This window comes from Cebus imitator, unplaced genomic scaffold, assembly GCF_001604975.1.
Source record: "Cebus imitator isolate Cc_AM_T3 unplaced genomic scaffold, Cebus_imitator-1.0 Scaffold43, whole genome shotgun sequence".
Classification (NCBI taxonomy): domain Eukaryota; kingdom Metazoa; phylum Chordata; class Mammalia; order Primates; family Cebidae; genus Cebus; species Cebus imitator.
In genome coordinates, this window is record NW_016107358.1 from 749,697 (window position 1) to 773,085 (window position 23,389).

A 23,389-nucleotide genomic window follows, 5' to 3' on the forward strand; every position below is an offset into this window, starting at 1 on the left:
AAAAAAAAAAAAAAAAAACCGGGCAAAGAACATGAACAGTCACTTTTCAAAAGATGACATACATGCGGCTAATAATCATGTGAAAAAGTGCCTCAAAATCACTGAGCATTAGAGAAATGCAAATCAAAACCACAGTGAGATACCATGTCACACTAGCCAGAATGACTACTATGAAAAAGTCAAAAAAAACAGATGCTGGTGAGGTTGGGGAGAAAAAGGAATGCTTATACACTGTTGATGGAAATGTAAATTAGTTGAAATATTGTGGAAGACAGTGTGGCAATTTCTCAAAGACCTAAAAACAGAAATTTGACCCAAGAATTCCGTTACTGGGTATATACCCAAAGGGATATAAAATTTGTACTATTATAAAGACACATGCACACATATGTTCATTGCAGCACTATTTACAATAGCAAAGAAATGGAATCAGCTTAAATGCCCATCAGTGATAGATTGGATAAAAAAAAATGTGGTACACACCACATTTGTGAAATAGTATGCAGCCATAAAAAAAATGAGATCATATCATTTACAGGGTTCTGAATGGACTTGGAGGCCATTATCCTTAGCAAAGTAACACAGGAACAGAAAACCAAATATTGCCTTTGTGAGCTAAATGATGAGAACACATGGGCACATAGAGGGGAAAAATATGCACTGGGCCTTTCAGAGGGTGGAGGGTGGGAGGAGTGACTGGATAAGGACAAATAACTAATGGGTACTAGGCTTAATACCTGGGTGATGAAATAATCTGCAACAAACACCCATGACACAAATTTGTCTACATAGCAAGCCTACACATGTTCCCCTGAACTTAATATAAAAGCTAAAAAAATAATGGTTGATAAATTAGAGCTCATTGCATGTTTGGACTAAACAGCATTACCAAAACAGTAGTTGCAATGCTCACAGCTCCTCCATGAGGGAGGGAAGCCTGCAAATTTGCACTATACAGAGAAGGAAGCTATTAAGTGGCAGGGCCAATGTGGCACAGTGGGTTTGATTTTTAACCAGCACACATGATTGCCTCTTGAGGTTTTAGATCAGGTTATTGAAATATAGCTAGCATAGTCATGAAATAGAAGGGTACATTAAATAGAAAGTGGGGTAGTAGGTAAAGTATTTCTGTAGCTCTGCATAAGTCAGATCAATTGTCTTGGCCTTAGTTTACTCAACTGTTAGAGTCTAGTGAAGCCCACTTCCAGCTATAAAAATCAAGTTTTTTGCCATGTCGATGGAATGCAACAGGTAAGAACAAAGGAATAACAACTATGTAAAAAAAAAAAAATTCGGCAAAGGGCTCTCTCTTTCTGTCTTGTATGTGTGGATGTGTGTTGCCAGGCATCCTCTAATGGAAATATGAGGTAGCTCTAGGGACAAATAAATTACAGGAAAGAGAAAATACATGAGAGTGAGGGTCATATACAGATGTTGAAATTGGTCGCTTTGTATATGGTATTGGTGTGAAAATGACCAGCCCATTAATCAGGTAGGATCAGGTGGCATAAAGAAAGCGTGGGTTGTCTTGGTAAATGCCTGATCTTTCTTCTCTTCCTCTATCCTCTTCTACCCTATTTTGATGGACATATTCAGCACTTTTTGATCTATAACAATTAAAAGGGAGCTTCTGCTGATGGAAGCTTGTCAGGCCTTTGAAGCTGACACCAGGACCAGAGGGAGAGCTGCATCTGCCATGGGAGTCTGGGCTGTGAGGAGATGAGAGGGGCTTGCCCTTCCAAGGGGAGATCACCTTTGGCAGGAGTAAGTGCTTTCACTCAGAGGTAGCCCTGCTAGTGAGATGAGAGCAGCGTGCACTAAGTTAGCAGATTCAAAGGAGTGAGCTGGCAAACAGAATCACATCACATCTGCCAGAGAAAGTGATCAAAAGCAACAGGACCCAGGCAGCTGGCAAAAAGGTGACCCCTGGACACTCGGCTGTTTCAAAAACACAGCTGATCCTAAAGATTGAGAGAAAGTGAATGAATGTGCTCACTATAAATCTCTGCCAACTTAAATAATACATCTCTCCTTCCTTCCCTTTTTCTCTTTCTTCAGTTTTTAAAAATCCATCCGATCTAGTTTACTACTGACATGGTTTAGCTGCGTCCCCACCTGAACGCATCTTGAATTGTGACTCCCACAATTCCCACATGTTGTGAGAGGAACCTGGTGGGAGGTGACTGAGTCATTGGGTGGGTCTTTCTCCTGCGGGTCTCATGATAGTGAGTAAGTCTCACGAGATCTGATGGGAGTTTCCCTGCAGAAGCTTTCTTCTCTCGTCTGTTGCCATGTGAGACCTGCTTTTCACTTTCCTCCATGATTGTGAGGCCTCCTCAGCCACGTGGAACGGTAAGTCCAATAAACCAGTTTCTTTGGCAAATTGCCCAGTCTCGGGTATGTCTTTATCAGCAGTGTGAAAACAGACTAATATAAATCTTTACAGATTATGAAGAAATAATGTTTTGTGCAAGGTGTGTACTTTTGGATTTTGGGTGTTGATTGGACCCCATTGATTTCTTGGGAACACTCTGCCCCTGCTAATCTGAATGCTTCTGCAAGCAGTAGACTACACTTGATTGTCTTTTGCCTCCCATCAGTGGAGAGCCAGATGTTTAAATGAAATGCAAAACTGCTTCATTTCAAATTCAAAACCAGTGCATTTTGCTAAAAGCCATGCCTGAAGAGGCAAAAAAGTAGTGTATATATTTCTATATATGAGAAGATATATTTTGATCACCTGATTTAGGGTTCTTTGGCCACAATCTTTGTTTTCTCTTTCATTTAGCTTGCAACTTTATGAAGAGAAGAGGTCACTTTCTCTTGAAGGTAATTTAGTTTTCCATTTCCTTTATAATCAGATGGTAACTGCTTCAGATGTGCTCTCAGCAGAAAAACATTGAACATTTTTAAATAAATACATTTACTAAATGTTTGCTAAAAACATATCTAATGTCCTAGAAAACCAATTCACAGTTCCATTGCAGATCATCAAGGAAACTGAGGCCCCAAATGGTCATAGGATGTGCCTCATGTCATCCAGTTTATTAATGGCAGAGACAGTTCTCGAATTACTTATCCTTGACTCCCACCCTTGTACTCTTTTTAACCTGCTGTACCACCTCCCTCTGCAAGTAAAAATCTATTATCCAGTGAGACTCTATCAATGGTTATTACATTCTTGTTATTCAAAGTGTGTTCTGGGAACTGGCATCATGGACAACCCCTGACAGCATGTTAAAATGCTGAATCTGAGACCCCTACCTCGGACTCATGGAATCCAAATCTGCATTTTTAATTCAGTTCCCAGAAGATTCATGTGCAGATTGAATTGTCTGATGAACCTAAGAACCTAAGTTCTCAGGCGAAACATTTTAATTGATAAATATATTTCATTAGATTTTATAGGATTGTAAACCTAATATTGTGCATGCTTTTATTTTAACTGATAAGGCTGTTACTTATTCTTTAATTTAGCTTGTTAAATGATAAAAGTTTAGCACCATCCATTTACTTAAGTGCAAAACTAAGAAGGATCTCTAATGTTATGCTGACTATTGGATGCAGTAAGACTTTTTGGCACTGACATGCAAGGCGTTTCTTAATTTGGTGTATAATAGGGGGCTGTGATGGTGTAAACAGATTTTTAAAAGTGAAATGGACAGTTGTTAAACGGGGCTCTCCTTTTTCACTGAGAAATGCACAATGCATTACAGACTCAATCTTAAAACATTCTTTGTATAAGAATGTTTTATGCAAACATAAATTGAAGGCAGGACATTTTCTTGTTCTCTTCCTTATAGGTGAATTCTCATACCAGTGCTAGGGACAGGTCTGCCATCAAAAACTTAAACTATTTGATTCCTACTTTGGAGTGGAGGAGAGAGGTTGCCTTTGCACACGTAATTTTGATTGATCTCTTATTTTCCCCTCCTCTCCATCTGTATAGTCTGTGTGTTGTCCTCTTATGTCTCACTGGTGCAGAAATTTATTAAAGAGCCTTGTTCTTCCAAATCATTTTCTGTAATGCCAGTAGAAATGCCTTTAAAAAACAAAACAAAACAAAATCTGAGAATCTGTTTAAAACTTCCAATGTCTTCTATTCTTATAAGATTAAGTAGGAATTTCTTAATAGACCTACATCTTAATGTCCACCATGAGTTGACTCTGACCCAATTTACTCATGCAATGTGTTACCGGTACCTGTGCTCTGGATGAGAAAAAGAAATTCCTGCATTATAAAAGACATTAATGGAAAAAATGGAAGAAATCTGAATTTATTCTGTGACTTTGATCTGTGTATCACAAGAAGTATTGCATCAATGTTAAGTAATTTTACCAATTTTATTAATTGTAATATTTATGTAAAAGAACATCTTTCATTTTAGAAAATTATACTCTAGTGTTTAGAGTGTAATTCTGTTGCAGCTTTCTCTTTAGAAAGTATTATACATATATGGCCAGGCGGGGTGGCTCACGCCTATGATCCCAGCACTTTGGGAGGCTGAGGCAGGTGGATCACGAGGTTAAGAGATCGAGACCATCCTGGTCAACATGGTGAAACCCCATCTCTACTAAAAATAGAAAAATTAGCTGGGCGTGGTGGTGCACGCCTGTAGTCTCAGCTACTTGGGAGGCTGAGGCAGGAGAATTGCTTGAACCCAGGAAGCAGAGGTTGCATTGAGCCGAGATCGCGCCATTGCACTCCAGCCTGAGTAACAAGAGCGAAACTCCATCTCAAAAAAAAAAAGGAAGTATTATACATATATATTCACGTACACATGTATACATACGTATGCAGAGAGAAGGAGTGATATGAGACAGTAAGAGAGAGCATGCATGGGATTGCTGAACATATGCAGTAAAATGTTAGCATTCAGGAATTTAAGACTTTTTAGTATTTCTTTGTGCTGTTACTGCAACTATTCTGGGTCTAAAATTTCAAAATAAAAAGTGGATAGTATTCCATGGAGTATATGTGCCACAACAATGAGAACACATGGACATAGGGAGGGGAACATCACACACTGAGGCCTGTCGGGGGGTGAAGGGACTAGGGGAGGGACAGCAGGGCATGGGGGGATTGGGGAGGTACAAATACCTAATGTACATGATGGGGAGACGGATGCAGCAAACCACCATGGCGTGGGTATACCTATGTAACAAACCTGCATGTTCTGCACATGTACCCCAGAACTCAAATATAAACAACAAAAAAAAGTGGAAAAGAAAATAAATTTTCTTTTATTTTTATTATTTATTCAGCCTGTCATGTGGATCATCCTGCTGCCATTACATTTCCGTTATAAGATAGTAATCCAGGAAATGCCTTCATGACTTATTTTTTAGTGGAATGAATCTTATGAAACAATAGGCATACTATGATTGAAGTTGTATACATTATGTACACATATCTATTTTAGTTTGGAAAATATGCTACAATGGTTAACATAAAAATGTTAAGGATAATTGTCCCTTGGCAGTGGGATTATGGGTGATTTTAACATACCTTTCCTTTTGTTTATCTGTTTTTCCAAAATTTATTCAAAGGATTGTTCTGTTAAAATTAGAAAACAATAAAATTATTGTGCAAATTCTTTGTTAAACTTTATTTCATCTTGTTTAGAAATTAAGATTATGAGTAATGTATTTTCATCTTACTTTGCAAAATTTTAGTGTCTATTTTAACATTGCTTAATCAGCAATTCAATGATTTCCATTGTATTTTGGTTTTCTTAGTTGACAGAGAAAAAGAATTGAAACAAACTATTGCTGTTTCCTCAAGCTTTAGTCAATAGTTGTCATCTACTTTAACACTTGAATTTTTACTGTAGCTGCTAGAAATGGGCAAACTGAGTGGCTTGGATGAATATATATACCTTTGTCATAAACCTGTAGGCAAAAGCATTAAGTGCCAAAGAGAACAGAAGTCAGGTACAGAGAGAACCTAAAGAGATAAATGCCCTATATGTTCTTTCTATTTAAAGGGAAAAAGTAGCTATATGTTTATTCAATGATGAATTCGTTGCCTAAATAATTGCATTTTGGCCATACCAAGACAGTCATTGCGAGTCAAAAGGTGATTTGTTAATTAGGAGTTTTCATCTAAATAAAAACAATGAAGAATAGAAAATTTTAAAAGGAAAGCTGGGCTCTTTTTTAGGGTTTTACTTTTTCCTCTTCCATCATCAGCTTTGGGAGAAAGACTCTATACTTTATATAATTAACAATACTTTTTTTCTTATTTTCCCTAGTTAAAAATAACAAACACTGAATCTAAATTAGAAACTTTGTAATTCCACTGCAAAAGAGAACAACTCATTTATGTTTTTCTTAAGTAAAACATACACACACACACACACACACACACACACACACACAAAACACCCTGCTACCTGAGAATCTGGATGAAATGTAACAGAGCTTGAATTAAAGTAAGAGCAATCTCCAGGAACACTGAGAAAGTGAAAACTAGAGTCTGCATATCTCAACTGCCATGAGATAACTGAAAACTATTGACCTGATTTTCCAAATGAGTCCTAGAGAGGGGAAGTGACTTACTCAAAATTTTATCTTTGTGAACCCCGTCTGAGCACTTATGCCATTTTTCAATAGAACCTGAAGAAAATATTGGCAAATAACAATGAGGGATTCCTGCATTACAGTTAGTAAAACTTACTATAATGCTGCTATGATGGAAACAACAGTAGCAACTGGAGAGAGGAGACAGTGGAGATCAGACATGGTAACTTTGAGAGACCTGTTAAGCCCTCCAAGTGGGGATCTGATGTGGGCAAATCGACACATTACTCTGAAGTTTAGGAAAGAGGTTCCATATGGAGATTTGGAAGCATCAGTGTAGATATGGCACTGAAACCCACAAAACTGGACCAGATCGCTAGAGAGTGATGCCTCTTGAGAAAATAAGAGATCTATGGATGAATCTTGAGGCAGTCTGCAGTTCAGAACTTGGGAATATAAGGAGGAACTGGAATCCAGACTGAGAATGAGTGACCCATTGTAAAGGAAGAAAACCAGGAGAAGACAGTGTTCTGGCAGCCGTAGGAACAGGAAAGAAGGCAGAAAATCTGAACATAGTTGTTGGTAGGAGGGTTGTTGTGAAAGTTCCTTATGATTACTAACTTACTAATGAAAAGGAAAATTATTGAGTAAGAATGATGGTGGAGAAAGACAAGGTGGAAAATAGTTTCTGAAACATTGATTTAAAAAGACAAAGTGAAACAAATGAACCTGGAAACACTTGAATATGTGTGTGTATGTATGTTTACGACATAATTTATTCTACATAGTATCCTATATATTAGTTATATGTGTTTTATATATCATAGAAAATAATATAAAAATAAATATCAGATTTTCCCAGAGAAAGTGGAGAAGGGAGAAACCTAGTTTTATTTTATAAACAACTGTATTTCCTTTAGAATTGTTATAACAAACACATTTTACTTTTGAGTAAAGGTAAGAAAAAATACCTGGTCTTGCGGACCTTTGTTAAGGAAGTAATAAATCTGATGCAAACGTAACAGTAACCTTTGTGAGACTGACTACAAGGTGGCTAAGCAGATTCCCAGGTCCTTGGAAGACATTTGGGTCTTACCCAATGAAGGCCCTCTGTACTGTGAGGGATGGTCTGCCCTATCTTAGTCAACTTGTGCTGCTATAACCAAGTACCTTGCATGGACTGAGTAGCTTTTAATAACAGAAATTTATTTCTCACAGTTCTGGAGGCTAGAATGCCAAGGTCAAGGTGCCAGCGCTGTGGAGTTCTGGCGAGGGCCCTCTTCCCACTGTAGACTGTTGATTTCTCATTGTAGGCTCACATGGCAGAAAGAGGGTGAGAGGGTTCCTTTTGTAAGGGCACTAATCCTACTTAACAGGGCTCCACCCTCATGACCTAATTATTCTTAAAGTCCCCACCTCTAAATATATCACTTTGGAACTAGGATTTTAACATATGAATTTTGAGGGACACAAACATTCAGCCCTCTGTGTATGCCTTGTAGAGCCATTTCATCTTTGGATGTCTCACTGTGGGAATAATAGGGTTTTGGGGTAGCTGTAAGATTTTGTTGTTCTTGTTTGTTTTTGTAGTGAAAACCTCTAACATCAGGTACCTGACACTGAGATAAATATTCAGACATATGGTGTTTTTTTTAACATGAAGTCAACAATTCCCAAGAAGCTGGCCAAATTCCCCTAGAAACTTTCTCTGTTTCATTATTATTAACTTCTGAAGCCTCGGAGTTGGTATACAGAGGGCTTTTCACCTGTCCTAGAGAAGTACTAGAACAAGTTTCTAGAGGTCTCAGAATTAAGGGTCTCTGAATGTGGCCAGAACACAATCTATAACTGCAGGTTTATGCCTAATTCTTGATAGCATTAACTTCACCGAGAGTTGATCTGTGAATCTTTGTGCTAACCTTGAGATCTTCACAGTCATATATAAACTCAATAGGAATATTGCTAATGACTGCTGGGTTTTGTTCTAAGCTGAAGCCATGTGATAGACCCTACTTTCTCCAGAAAAGCTAGAGAAATCTTTGGGATCTCTGTCTTGGTTTTCAGTGCTTCCAGGGGCAGTTAGGGCTATACTCTCCCTGAGATTTTTTTCCATGAGAAGATGAAGTAAAAGATTTCTGGGGGCAATCAGCTCTAGGGGGCAGCCTGGACACCGTCTCTGAACCTGGAAGTAGCTCAGGTGCTGATTCTGCCTCCAGGGTGCACACACCCTCACGTGATGGAGGAGGAAACTCATGAGGTTTCTGGATAACCTGGCCTTCAGAGAAGGACCTAGGGTTAATCACTGAGTGTTCCTATACCTACTGTGAGCTACAGAAACAATTCTGGCTCCATCAGAATTCACAAATGATTTGGAATTTCTTAACTTTGGAGCCTTTCAGAGATGGCCTGATGTATTGCTAAGCAGCTGAACAAATTCTGGGTACATTGTGGATACCATAGCAAATTCTATAGCCCTAAATCTTTTTTTTAATTATTATTTTTTATTTTTATTTTTTTCAGACAGAGTCTGGCTCTTTTACCTGGCTGGAGTGCAGTGGTGCGATCTCAACTGACTACAACCTCTTCTTGTATGATTGATTCTCCTGCCTCAGCCTCCGAGTAAGTGGGATTATAGATACTTGCCACCACGCCCAGCTATTTTTGTGTGTGTGTTATTAGTAGGGATGGGGTTTCACCATATTGGCCAAGCTGATCTTGAACTCCTGACCTCAAGTGATCTGCCAGCTTCAGCCTCCCAAAGTGCTGGCATAACAGGTTTTGACTACTGCACCTGGCCTGATCCCTAAGTCTTCTTTTTGTTGCCTAGGATGGAGTGGCAGTGGCATGATCTCGGCTCAGGGCAATCTCTGCCTCCCAGATTCAAGCAATTCTCCTGCCTCAGCCTCCCATGTAGCTGGGATTACAGGCATGTGCCACCACGCCTGGCTAATTTTTGTATTTTTAGTAGAGATGGGGTTTCACCATGTTGGCCAGGATGGTCTCGATCTCTTGACTTTGTGATCTGCCCGCCTCAGCCTCCTTAAGTGCTGGGATTACAGGTGTAAGCCACTGCACCCGGCCCCTAAGTCCTCTTAATGCCAGGAATTATCTTAGGGTTTGGGGGCTTCAAGTGAAGGGAAATGCTCACAATTAAAGACACACTGGAATTTTCTTAAAGAAGGAAAGGCTCCTTCTATCAGCCACTGGACCTTTTGGGGAAACCATCAGTCCTGGAGATCCTATCTCCGAGAATAGTGTCTGTGTCCCTTCCTTCCATTGTGGTAGGAAGAAAGAGTTAAATCTAACCCTCTGAGGTCAGAAAAAACAGTTGGAATTGTGTGGATGAGGTTCTGAAAAGTTAGATTTCTGAAGCTAGAGACCAGCAAGATTAGATCTGTTCTAGAAGCCATTAGGAAGACCTAGGGTGAGGGTCTGAGGCCCTCTAGACTCTGTGGGAAGAGCATGAGAAAATCCCATTTCCAGGAATGAGATTAGTCCTGGAATGCCATTGCAATTCCATTGCTGGCCTGGCTCTCATTAAAGAACGGCTTTTGCTTCTGGGCATGGCTGGCTGTCTCTGGCAAATTTTCACAGGTTTTGGTCTATTTGAAAGAACAGCCCTAATACTTAGAAGATCTGTGGTGTTTAGGTAAATTATTTATGGCCTGAAATCTTGTGCATTCACTCTCCAAAGGAGTAATGCAATATGGATGAGGCCTGAGTTCTACCTCAATGCATAAACCATGCTTCTTACAGAGTGGTCCTCTCTGTGTGGAGTCTTTTGGCAGTCTCTGTGGTTTTTAAACTTTTATGACACAGACTTTGCTCAAGTTGAAGCAGGTGTCCATGTAATTTCATTTTAGTAGTAATGTTCTTGTGGAGTGGTTGTTTGATTCTCTTCTCTCATTGGGGCACTTCTGGGCTGAGTTTTTAGCAGAGGAACACTGGCTGTTATGATTATTTAAAATTTGAAAATAACACAGAGAGAAAATATTATTTTGATTTTGCTGAAGAAGAAATTTACAATATGATAAATTACTTTACCCAATGTGACCCAGCAGACAGTTGAGTCTGTTTACTAATGCAAATTTGACCTTGAGATATTTTTTTCCGTTACCCTAGAGGTTCTGAATCTTAAACATACGTCACAGTTACCTGGAGGCAAATTGATATTTGTAAAATATATCAATTTCTGGGTACCTCCTCAAAATTAATGACTCAGTAGATCTCTGAAATTTGCTTTACTAACAAGTATCCAATTGATGCTGAACGCTATATATAAAATGTTTGTGTTTCCCCCAAATTCATTTATTGAGTCCTAATGTTCATGTTTTTGGGAGATGACTAGATTATAAGGGTGAATCTCTCATAAATGTGCTTGTGACTTTATAATAAAGAGGTCCAACAGAGCTCCCTTTCTCTTTCCTCCATGTGAAGATATGGTGAGAAGCTGGCTATGAACCAGGAAGCAGACACTCACTAGACACCAAATTTGCCAGCTCCTTAATTTTGAACTTCTCATCCTTGAGAGCTGAGTGAAATAAGTTTCTGTTGTTTACAAGCCACTTAGCTTAGGTATTTTGTTACGGGGACCTAAAACTGAGGCTGCTGGTACAGGAACCATATTTTGAAAACCACTGGTCTAAACTATGCTGAGATCTTGAAAATGCTTATCTCCTGTAGTTCTGCTTTAGTTTATAATGCTTTTTAGCTTGTAGAATGCCATTAACATCTGTTATATGTAAGTAATCCAAGGAGAGTTTCAGGTCATGTTAAATCATAATTCTCATTATTTGGACTTTCTACTTTGCAAGAAAGACTTTAGCTCCAAAGGAGTGTATGTAACTTGATAATTTGGTTTTATTTCCTTGTGAATATAGGACAAAAATCTTGCTTGGGTCTGGCTGAAATTATTTATCCTCTGACATATGTAGTAAAACTTATTTTTCCCTTGAAACATTAGAACTTAAACCCTGAGTATACCATTTTTGTTTGAGAATACTGATGACCACATTTCCCAGCTTTCTGATGATTCTGACTGCTTGGTACTGACTCTTGTTGAACATCTGTGGGATCAAGCCTGAGGCTACACCTCCATGAGCATGTATTTATTTGCCTGTCAAGTCAGAGTATTGCTTCTGTGTGGATCAAGATAGATAAGAGATGTGGAAAGGATTTGTACATTCTTCTAAAGATATGAAATGATATTATTGTATTTGATAAAAAAAAAAAAACAACAACAGAAAGAGCAGAGCCCAAACTATTTTCCTGGAATAATCTGCCTCTAAATATATCAATATAAAGAACTAATTTATCTGCCTACACACTTGTAGATGAGTAGGGAAGTTCAGTTTATTTCTAACATCTGTAGGATTTACATGTCTCCCTATTTAAGAGGTCCTTGGCTACTTTTTTTTTGGAGATGGAGCTTCACTTTTGTTGCCCAGGCTAGAGTGTGCAATGGCATGATCTCAGCTCACCACAATATCTGCCTCCCAGGTTCAAGCGATTCTCCTGCCTCAGCCTCCCAAGTAGCTGGGATTACAGGCACTCATCACCATGCTTGGCTAATTTTGTATTTTTAGTAGAGATGGAGTTTCTCCATGTTGGTCAGGCTGGTCTCAAACTCCCGACCTCAGGTGATCTACCCGCCTCAGCCTCTCAAAATGCTGAGATTACAGGCGTGAGCCACTGCGCCTGGCTAAGTCCTTGGCTACTTTTAATTGGCTATATGTTGTTTGTGTCAGCAGTATTCAGTGAGGTTTCATTGTGACTGTGATTATTGGAATCCTTAGAACAACTGTGTTACAACTCACTTGTCAATGGCTTATGCTGGGAGTTGCCATAAAATTGTGGCCCAAGTATACCTTAATGGGTGGCCAAATAGAGATATTTATTTTCTTTATTCTAAGAGAAATGTAAGCACCATGTTGGTTTCTGGAACTAAAATATTTAACATTTAAAATAACATTGCCTTTATTCTCAAGGGTACATTAAAATGCTGGTGTTCAGTTTTCATTTAGTTATTCACTTGACTGAGAATGCAAGTAGCTGAAAGGGACCAAAATATCTGAGGTGCCTTTTTGAGAGGAATTAGACATTGGTTGCTAATGGAGAAAACTTCTGAACTCCAAAACTCATTATATATTCTGTATTTTTTTGCAGAAAATACCTAAATTACCCATGAAACTTTTATGAACAAGGCAATTTTTGAAGCTGAAAAGCCTAAAATAATGTCAAAGCTCTCAAAGTGAAGAAGATAAAATCGTTCTTCATCTTTACCTCCTTCCCCCCACCCTACCTGCCACCCTTTTGGCCTACTGTTTAGTGGAAAGCTCTCTTATAAAATTACCCTCCTCTAACTTCCTTGTCTCAGAGTGATTGACGTCTGGACAATTTTGTTTTGCTTTGGGTAACTTCAGAGAATACATTTTTGCTCACTGGATTCAGTATTGTGTCTGTACTCTTTTTTGGTTTCAAAGGGTGAGACACTGTCTTTGGCTTTCTCTGAATCTTCTCTTCATCCTTATTTTGTGGTTATTGTAGAAGATGCCAAAGCATCAGATTAGCATTCATTTGGAAATCATTTCTAGTGTAAGTCAGAGTCCTGATGGGAACATGGAAACCATGTTAGGAATTTAAAATAGAGTCGATTTGCTTTGGGATATTATGACACAGATACTGATGAGCTGAAAGAGCAGAAAGGTAATACTGGTGACCTAGAATAGTAGGTACAGGAAGAGCCTGCGATGAAGAAGAAACAGTGGAGACAGAGGAACTATGTGGCTGGTTTAGCAAATACAGAAAGAAGTTGAAGGCTTGACCAGGGGAAGCACAGCTCCAAAGGCAAGAAGTAAGGCAGGAAGAAGCTCCTTGTCCCTCTCCCCCATCTCCCACTGTTACTCTGTTATGCTGCCTGCTGGCAGAAATTCAGTTCCCAAACTGGGAATCATAGTTTGCTGTGTTTTGAGCCCCAGCATCACGGAGTATAGAATGAGTTTAGAGGTAAGAGAAACCAGATAATAAATCAGCACAATTTCAACAATTCTTGACACAAAGAATATAATTTCTTAGTATACTTTCTATTTATACACTATCAGTGCAGGCTCCTGCAATTAAATATATATATATATATATAATAAAGTTTCATCAAATGGCACTTTAAATTAATAATTTGTAACTCAATGCATTTTTATTCTATAATTTATTAGTTTCCATTTGTTTATCTTTGGTAGAAACTATTTTAAATTAGCATTTGATAATTAGTAAATGGGATTTTCACCTTCTGTGCTGATGTTAGAACTGAATCTCCACATAAGTTGCAACTTATCTAATAATCTAGCAAACATATTAAATCAATTTAAAAAGAACCAAGTATGTAACAAATTATTTTCCTCTAAAGAGAAAATAATTTGAGAACATATAAAGCAGAATTTTTAGAGAAGGGATTTAGAGCTCATGTAACCAATGAATCTTGTTTCTAAAGTTACTTCCACTTAATAGTCAATTCTTTCTTTACAAATCTGTAAAGGGCTGGACTGAGACAGTATTGAAAAAATACATTTAAATAAATTTAGAGATAAAATTACTATTGACGCATGTTTTATTAACCTAGTTTTCTTGAATTCTATGAATTGGAAAACTTTCAGATGGATTAATGAGTAAAACACACGCAAAGAGAAACAAGAATGGGCTAGATAGGGATGTTAACTCAGCTTGTTAAAAAGGGTTATAATTAGAATCTACAATAACAAAGGCAAGCATTGTCCTTTTTTGCCTAATATTCTTTGAGAAATACTCTGGCTATATTCTTACAGGAAAATAATTTGATTTCTTTAGTGGAAGAAATTACCAAAAGTTTATTACAGTGAGGTAGGAAGTGTGCATAGATTAACTTAACAAGCAGTTACAGTCCTTCTATAACAGAATAGAACTATGGCCTATCCTTTATATAGAAGAACCAAGAGAAACTACAAAGTGGGAAACCAGGAATGGGGCTTGAAAATTGACTTGCTTTCTGATCAGTGCCCCTTGTTAAGCACTCCCACTCACCCAAACCGTTCAACAGATGTTGAAACATCTGCTTTCCAAAATACTCATTTTTCTTTTATATTATTTGTTCCTGCTTTTCTGTTAGCATAAAATGCCCTCTTTTCCCTGCTTCCTCTTGAAATTCAGTCTATCTTTCAAGGCTCAGTTCAAATTCCATGAGTTTCATAAATCCCTCCCTCCGCCCTCAGTTGCTTCTAGGAGTAAAGAAGAAGCAACTGATCTGTTAGCTTCTTCTTTACTCCTAGAAGAATTTGCTCTATTATTTTCTACATCTCCTGCACAAATAGTTCCTTATTTCAGATAGTGGTCTCCTTTGGTAACACTACCATGGACTATTATGGATAAAAGCTTTATGTTCTTTGCCCTAGAACACCATACATATTTACACACAAATAAGTTTTCATGGGGTTTGCTAAGAAGAGGTAGAGAGTTTTATTTTATTTTATTTTATTTTTTTCCCCATTTATTTATTTTATTGCATTTTAGGTTTTGGGGTACATGTGAAGAATATGCAAAATTGTTGCATAGTAACACACGTGGCAGTGTGATTTGCTGCCTTCCTCCCCATCACCTACATCTGGGATTTCTCCCCTTGCTATCTCTCCCCAGCTTCCCACCCCCCACCGTCCCTCCCCTATTTCCCCCCAACTGACCCCAGTGTGTAGTGCTCCCCTCCCTGTGTCCACGTGTTCTCATTGTTCAACACCCGCCTATGAGTGAGAACATGCGGTGTTTGATCTGGTGGACTGTTTAAATATCTAATGTACAATTTTCTTGGCAATGAAATGCCTGATGTTTCCTTTTTTCTCTCCTTTTTCTTTCCTTTTCCTTCCACCATCTTTCCTCTTTATTCCCTTCCCTTCCCCTCCTTCCCTCCCTCCCTCCCTCCCTTTCCTTCTTTCCTTCTTTCCTTCCTTCCTTCCTTCGTTCCTCCCTTTTTCCCCTCCCACCTTCCCTCCCTCTTTCCTTTTTCTTTCCTCCTTTGTTCCTTCCTTTCTTTTCTCTTCTTTCTTTTCAGTTTATTTATCTTTTATTTAATGCTATTTTTTTTTAGTGAATCCAAAATTTGGAAACTTTTTTCTTAGAATAGAAGCATATTTTGATAAAGAAAATACAATTAGAAGCCAAAATTGATATGCTTTGAATAACTTTATTGGAAAAAAACTGTGTTACTCTATTTCTAATATTATGCCCTCAACAATATCACAGAATTAAGTAGTGGAAAGAACACTGGACTTGGTGTCTGAAAATATAAGATCAATTTCAGGATCTACCAGCTAATAATTATGTGAACTTCCAAATTAATGTAACATCCCTGAACTTCCTAACACTCTGTGAAATAAAAAAATAAAAATACTATAGGATTGTGGAGATTGTGTGAAATCTATATGAAAGCACTTTGTGAACTGTGTGTCACATAATGTAAGTTGTAGAAATTGTTTTCATTATCATTATGAATAAGAATAAGTAATTATAAGATTATATTTAAACATGAACAGCAGATATTTTCTAGAATATAAAACATTTCAGGAAAACAAGGAAGAGTACTTAGTGACCTGAGTCAGTAAAATTCATCTAAAATGCCTCAACTGTTGCTCATCATATAATACCTCATTTGAAATAATTAAAAGTGAGATCTAAAGTTAATTTGCATTGTCTGTATTGAATTAGCATTGGTGAAAAGAACAATGCAGTAGGAGTGGAAATGATCTTACTACAGACAATTCTATGCCACTTAAAAAATCATTTCTTGACCCAGATTCTGTGTGTCAGATATAGTATCTCTATATTACTGGGAGTAAAGAGCCCTAGAGTGGTAGAACTGGAAAAAAGCTTAGTTTTTCCAGATACTACTTTTTGTGGTTTAGTTTTCCTCAGAGTGATTAAGTGCTGGTTGGCCTTATCTAGCTTTAGGTTTGTACTTTATTAAGAGACCCTGATGCTTTAATGGCACATAAGTTGTATTTCCTGGGATTCTTCTTGTCAGGAGCTTAATGCTGAAAGCAGATGACATGTAAACTGCCCCTACAACACCCATTACACTCAAATAAAGTGATAGATTTGTTTTTAAATTTGTATATAAAGTGATAATAAAATAAATAGAATTGTCAAATAAAATAGTCAATCATGAGTGGGTACTACATAGAATCCCTGCTCCTCATTTTGGTTTTAAAAATCTAACTGAGGCTTTAAAGTTGCAGAGAAAATCCTAGAGGCCACAGTACTTTAAATTAAACCTATCATTTACAATGAAGGAATGACCATACTTAATTTTTAACGTTCCAACATTTTTTGACTTTCCATTTTTAAGCTGTACAATTTTATGCAAGCCGCTTTTACCCTATGAGTCTTAATTCCTTTTCTTTAATATATAAAGAGGTTGAAATATGTTATTTTTAATAATCCTGGAAGTCTCAAAGATGCATTTGATTATTTAAAATAATGGTTTACTATAAAATCCCTGGAAGATAACCTAGGAAATACCATTCTGGATGTGGGACCTGGCAAAGAAGTCATGACAAAGATGCCAAAAGCAATTGCAACAAAACTGAAAATTGACAAATGGTACCTAATTATACTAAAGAGCTTCTGCACAGCAAAAGAAACTGTCAACAGAGTAAACAGACAACCTACAGAAGGGGAGAAAATTTTGACAAACTATGTACTTGACAAAGGTTTAAAATTCAGAATCTCTAAGGAGCTTCAACAAATTTACAGGAAAGAAAACAACCACATTAAAAAGTGGGCAAAGGACATAAGCAGACACTTTTCAAAAGAAGACATATCAGCAGCTGACAGTCATATGAAAAAAAATCAATGTCACTGATAATTACAGAAATACCAATCAAAAGAACAATGAAATACCATCTCACAGCAGCCAGAATGAATATCACTAAAAAGAGAAAACAATAACAGATGCTGGAGAGGCTGTGACAAAGGGAAGACTTATCCAGTGCTCGTGGGGATAAAACCTAGTTCAGCCATGGTGGAAGGCAGTTTGGTGATTTCTCAAAGAACTTAAAACATTGCCATTCAACCCTGCAATACCATTACTAGCTATATGCCCAACGGAATATAAATCATTCTATCATAAAGACACATGCATGTGCATGTTCAATGCAGCATTATTCACAATACCAAAGACATGGAATCAACCTACCTGCCCATCAATGGTAAATAGAATGAAGAAGATGTGGTGCACAGATACCATGGAATACTATGCAGCCATGAAAAATGAGATCATGTCTTTTGCAGGAACATGGATAGAGCTGGAGGCCAGTATCTTTAGCAAACTAATTCAGGAAGAGAAAAATCAAATACTGCACATCCCCCCTCTATAAGTGGAAGTTAAACCTTAAGTTTATATGGACACAAAGAAGGGAACAATGGACACTGGGGCTTACTTGAATGTGGAGGGTGGGAGGAGAATGAGGATCAAAAGCCTACCTATTGGGTACTATGCTTATTACCTGAGTGACAAAATAATTTGTACATTAAACCCCTGCGACATACAATTTACCTATATAGCACAGCTGTGCATGTACCCCTGAATCTAAAATAAACGTTTTAAAAAGTAAAATAACATCTTAATGAGCTCTCTATATATCGTTTCTTTTAAAAATAATATTATTTAAAGAGAATTATACTCCCAAAGATATCAATAGAATACCTTTTCCTTACCTAAGACTTATTTGGCCTAGCATGTTCTAGTTACATGTGCCTAATTACAATAACAGTCTTTCTCCTTCACAGAATTACTTTAAATAATTTAGTTTGCCTGATGCTCTCTAACAGAGCATTTTGTATTTCTACAGAATGAGAAACATTGTGTGTTTGTGTGGGCACACATGTAAAATTAAGGACAAGGATGTTAGTGTCTACAATAAAAAGACCATCTTAAGAGATTTGTGATTTGTTTTCTGTTTCTACATCTCTCTATGCATCTATACAAGGTGAAACACTTTTAGGTTTAAATTAGATCACATGCATGCTTCATCACATTACTAACCACAAAAGAGTACTAGTAAGTACTGCTTGAGTTCATTCATTCGACATTGATAGACTACAAATATGTGCCAGACATTGCAAAAGACAATGTGGGTAGGAAGAAGAAAATATGCTCCACAACCTCAAGGAACATCGAACCTAGCTGTCTAGGGAACACATATTTGACTATATAAAATAATAAAATGATGTTGTAGCTGAGATTAGTTCGATGTGGTTGTATGAGAATACACAAACAGAGAATTTTCTCAGTCCCTTAAGAGAAAACAGGCACAGCTTCCTGGGTGATGTTCAAGCTGAGTCAAATGAGGAGGATGTGCAGAAGTGCAAATGTTTAAAAGAGCATATTTTTCCCCAGAAATTCATTCAAAACATTCATTTCAATCTGATTGAAATGTCAGTACTCAGTATATGCATTTCAGTATGACTAAAATGTGGGCTACAAGGCAAATTTCGTAAGATGAGGCTGTAGGAATCGGCAGTGACAGACTGTGGAGGGCCAAGCTCAGGAGTCGATATTTTATTCTGAAGATGGGGAATTCAATGGCCTGTTTTAAGCATGGGAGGAAATGGGAAATAGCTTGACTGGCTCTGCATTTTAGAAGGATCATCTTTTTATTTTTGTGGTGAAAATATTGAAGGCAATGAAGCCGGGGGCAGGGAGAGGAGCTAAGTTACTGATATAAGTGGCAGGGTTGGGAAGCATCAGGAGCTGTGCAGGTGAAGAGCATCTGACAGATCAAAGAGACCATCTGTGGGTAGCCTCATGAGGACTCAGTGATTTGTGAAAAACAAGGGAATGGGAAGAGTTGAGCATAATTTCTGTGTTCTGGGTTAGGAAAGGTGGTGGTTCCACTCATTGATAACGGAGGAGATATGGTAGTAAAGTACTGAGTGATTTTGTCACCCTGAAATAAGTAGACCGAAAAGCATAAAGGGCATTTAGCCATCAAGGTTAGAAACATAGATCTGTGCTTCATCAGTACAGTATATTTGAAATTATAAGAGTCGATGGTGCCACCCAGGGAAACAGAATACAATGAAATGAAAGGAAGAACAAAGATGGAACTCTGAGAAATACCTTCACTTAACTGAAAGAAATTGAATCGTGAAGGAGGTTGAAAAATGACCACAGATACTGATGGAAAAACAGGCAAGAATGATATTATAGAAGCCTTACAGGAGACAATTTCAATAAAATTTGGTCCAGATGTCTACATATTCATAAAGTAAAATCAAGGCTGACAAGTGTTCATTTTATTAGAAATAATGAAATAACTGCTCAACCTGTGAGAACAATTTCCCTAGAAAGATACAGTAATTTTACAGCTCTAGGGTGAGAGCAGAAAGAGAAGGAGAAAGTGTAGATTACCTATTTAAAAATTAGTTAAGGGGAAATCAGGACAATTAGTTGATGGCTGGGAGACCCCGAAATTACAGCTTTTTTTTTTTTTAAATGAAAGCGAGATTTATGTTTATTTCTATGTGACGGGAAAGAAAGTAGCAAAGGGAGCTGTTGAAAATACCAAAAGAAGAGGATCTTGTGAGGTCTCCAAGGAAGAAGAGAGTAAGATTTAAAGCACAGTTGGAAGGATTATGTGGGGACTTGATATAAGATAAACCTTATTGTGATACTGGAGAGAGATGATAAGAATGAGTGGAAATAGAGATATGTTTATTGATGGACAGAGATGGGTAAAAATCAGGGAACTGAGGGAACTTATTCCTTTACCTAACGTAGATGACGGGGCAATGGATGCAGCAAACCATCACCATGGCATGTGTATACCTATGTACCAAATCTGCACGATCTGCACCCCAGAACTTAAAGTGTAATAATAAAGAAAAAGAAAAATTTTCTTTGTAAATTAAAAAAATGATGAAATATCAATATGTCTGTGGATTTTAAAACTAATTTATTTGCACATATTTTTTCATGGTCTCTGTGGAATTAAAATGCTATGCTTAACACAGAAAATTATTTTCCCTAGCAAAAGTTGTGTAGCATAATATTCTGACACATTTTTTTTTCAATTTTTTTAAATTGCTGTAGATGTCAACGTTTGGTACTTTACCATGGTACATGTTTACATACAAACATGATGAGTGAATTACAACAAATAGTTTACAGGAGGTGAAGATATAGAGGTATCAAAAGTCTATGTATTTAAGGAAGTGAATGTATGATTAGCACAGCTTATTAAGAGACTGGAAGTTGAGCGTCTAGGGTGTTTCATAGTGTTGGGCTTCAAAAACATATTTTTGAAATTGTCTCCAAGATAGGTCACATGTCCCATTGAATTTTCTAGAACACAAGAATTTGTTAAATGTAAATCTTTAACATAGATCAGTTTCATAACCATATTTTGGCATTTTTAAAATTCTGCAACTGCAAACCTGAAAAAATAGAAATGGGCTTGACCTGTCTTATTCATTGAGATGCCCCATGCTTAGGCAGTGATAATAACTCATAGACATATTATCTAGAAATCTTCTATTTCAAGATCACATTTTTGAATAATTTTTTTTCCATTTAGGAGTATAATAGAAACAGAAGAAAGGCAAGATGTTTGTTAACAGAAATTGTTTTTTATTATATTTAATGACATGTCAGTTGTGTGGAAATTAAGACCTATTCATCGTGAAAATAGTTGACTTAAGTGAATCTACATAATAGAGGTGTCATACTAAATCAGTGATCAGAAATCACCCTGTATTATATATTTCTGGTTAGTTTATTGCTCATAGAAGCTGAAAAAGGAATATATTGTTTTCTTTTTTTTTCTTTTTCTTTTTTTTTTTTTTGAGACGGAGTTTCGCTCTTGTTACCCAGGCTGGAGTGCAATGGCGCGATCTCGGCTCACCGCAACCTCCGCCTCCTGGGTTCAGGCAATTCTCCTGCCTCAGCCTCCTGAGTAGCTAGGATTACAGGCACACACCAAAATGCCCAGCTAATTTTTTGTATTTTTAGTAGAGACGGGGTTTCACCATGCTGACCAGGATGGTCTTGATCTCTTGACCTCGTGATCCACCCACCTCGGCCTCCCAATATATATTTTTTTCTTTCTTAATTTTATTTTTAATTTACAAATAATAGTTGCATGTATTTATGGTGTTCAATGTGATGTTTTGATATATGTTTAAAATGTGAAATGATTAAATTCAGCTAATTAACAAAATTATCGCCGCAGTTATTACCATTCTTTTTTTTAAAAAAATATAAGCAGTAAAACTTTACTCATGTAGAATTCTACTCTTTAGACATCTTACAGAAAGCCCTACATAGAACTAGAAGAAAAAAAAAAAAAAAAATTCATTCTGAAAAACTTAAAATAGAAACATACAACTCACTTAGCTAGGGTTGCCAGGCAATTTCAATAAAGTATTATTATACTTTACATTAGGTATGAGACTATATGGTTTTTAAAGTTCATTTACCACCCGCCCATCTCATTTTATTTCGCTCTAAGATAAATGAGAATCACAATAAAAATATGCAGTGCTCACTTCCTATCTGGAACACTCAATTTGTTTTGTTTTTTAGTCCATACACTACCCACAAGTCTATACATTCTTTTCACACCAGCACTGAAACATTTTATATAATAATGGAACAGCAAGTTCTTTTTTGAAGAGGAATATTTTTATTCATCAAGAAAGGCTGTTCTTTCCAGAGATATGAACATCATGTTCAAAGCACCAACTCCAATCTAAAGGAAATGTGGAGGGAGCTATTTTCAAAGTGGCAACAGGAAGATTTGGATATTTCATAAAAATAAGGAGGTTACTCAAAATTACCCAAACCCCTAACACTCAGAGAATAGTATACTGAGCTATCAAAAGGCAACCCATGTTCAGATATCTGGGACCTCTCCTGTACATAAGTACATTACCCCAGAGAGGAATTTAATTGGTGCATTAAGAACAACCTGGTCCTGCTGCAAACCAAAGTTGCTTGAAATGGCCTTTCATTTAATTTTACCTCAGAAGGATTAAAAAACTCAGTAAAAGAAAATACGGATGCCAAATGAGCAGTGCTTTCTTTCTTCTTCTTCTTCCTTCTCCCTTCTTCCTTTTCTTCTTTCTTCATCCTTCCTTTTTTTTTTTTTTTTTTTTTTTTTTTTTAATATATATAAGGCTGCTAAATATTCCTTACCTTAAATGAGTTCCATAAAATAAAAAACAAGATGAAGAAAGATTCAGGGGGAGGGATAAAATAAATTTGTCTCTACTGAGTTGTTATTACACAGTGCTAATAAGAACAATTTTTGTCAAATACAATGCAGGAGACTTGACTGAATATTGGTTTAAACATATGAAAGACCTTTTTGAACAATTGGAGGCATTTGAACATGGGCTGGATGTTGGATGACATTATGGCAGTAGCGCTCAGCTTTTGAGATATGATAAGATTATCACAATTTCATAGGGGAATGTCTTTATTTTTAGGAGAGTATGCTGAAGTATTCAGGATAACACGATTTTTAAAAAATGATAAAACAAACAAAACCAACTAGACATTTAGCTATTTCATTGTTTCTAAGATGCCACTGATTGTCAGATTGATGATTATTGTTGATATAAACGAGAGAAAAATGCTGCCAGTAAAATGATAATGTTTTCATATAAATTTGCATTGTATTTTATACAGACTGGAAGAGCTTTATAAGTCATTTTTGACAGTTTGTAAAATTATATGTCCATTTTATGCATACCTTTAAAATGAACATAACTAATTGTTTACATTTTCTGGATCATGTTTGAACTCAGCCATCCACATCCCTACCATTTCTCATATCATCCTTTGTAC

General features: G+C 37.0%; 2 long non-coding RNA genes across 4 annotated transcripts in view; one reads left to right on the forward strand and one right to left on the reverse strand.

Annotated features, from left to right (window-relative positions):
• LOC108302902 overlaps nt 1–14,108 on the forward strand; it is a 26,921-nt gene extending 12,813 nt beyond the window's left edge. For 2 of the 3 annotated variants that reach the window (XR_005199859.1, XR_001824577.2), the window contains 3 exons: nt 2,789–2,829; nt 11,486–11,626; nt 12,688–14,108. This is a non-coding gene — a long non-coding RNA (uncharacterized LOC108302902). Of the gene's footprint in view, nt 1–822; nt 2,353–2,788; nt 2,830–11,485; nt 11,627–12,687 lie in introns of those variants that run through there. The other variant, XR_005199858.1, reaches the window with a different exon arrangement.
• On the reverse strand, nt 416–21,919 carry LOC108302903. The gene is made up of 3 exons (XR_001824578.1): nt 21,907–21,919; nt 14,533–14,539; nt 416–829 (listed from the first exon to the last, which is right to left on the reverse strand). It is a non-coding gene; the product is annotated as an uncharacterized LOC108302903 (long non-coding RNA).
• Nucleotides 21,920–23,389: the final 1,470 nt, after the last annotated feature.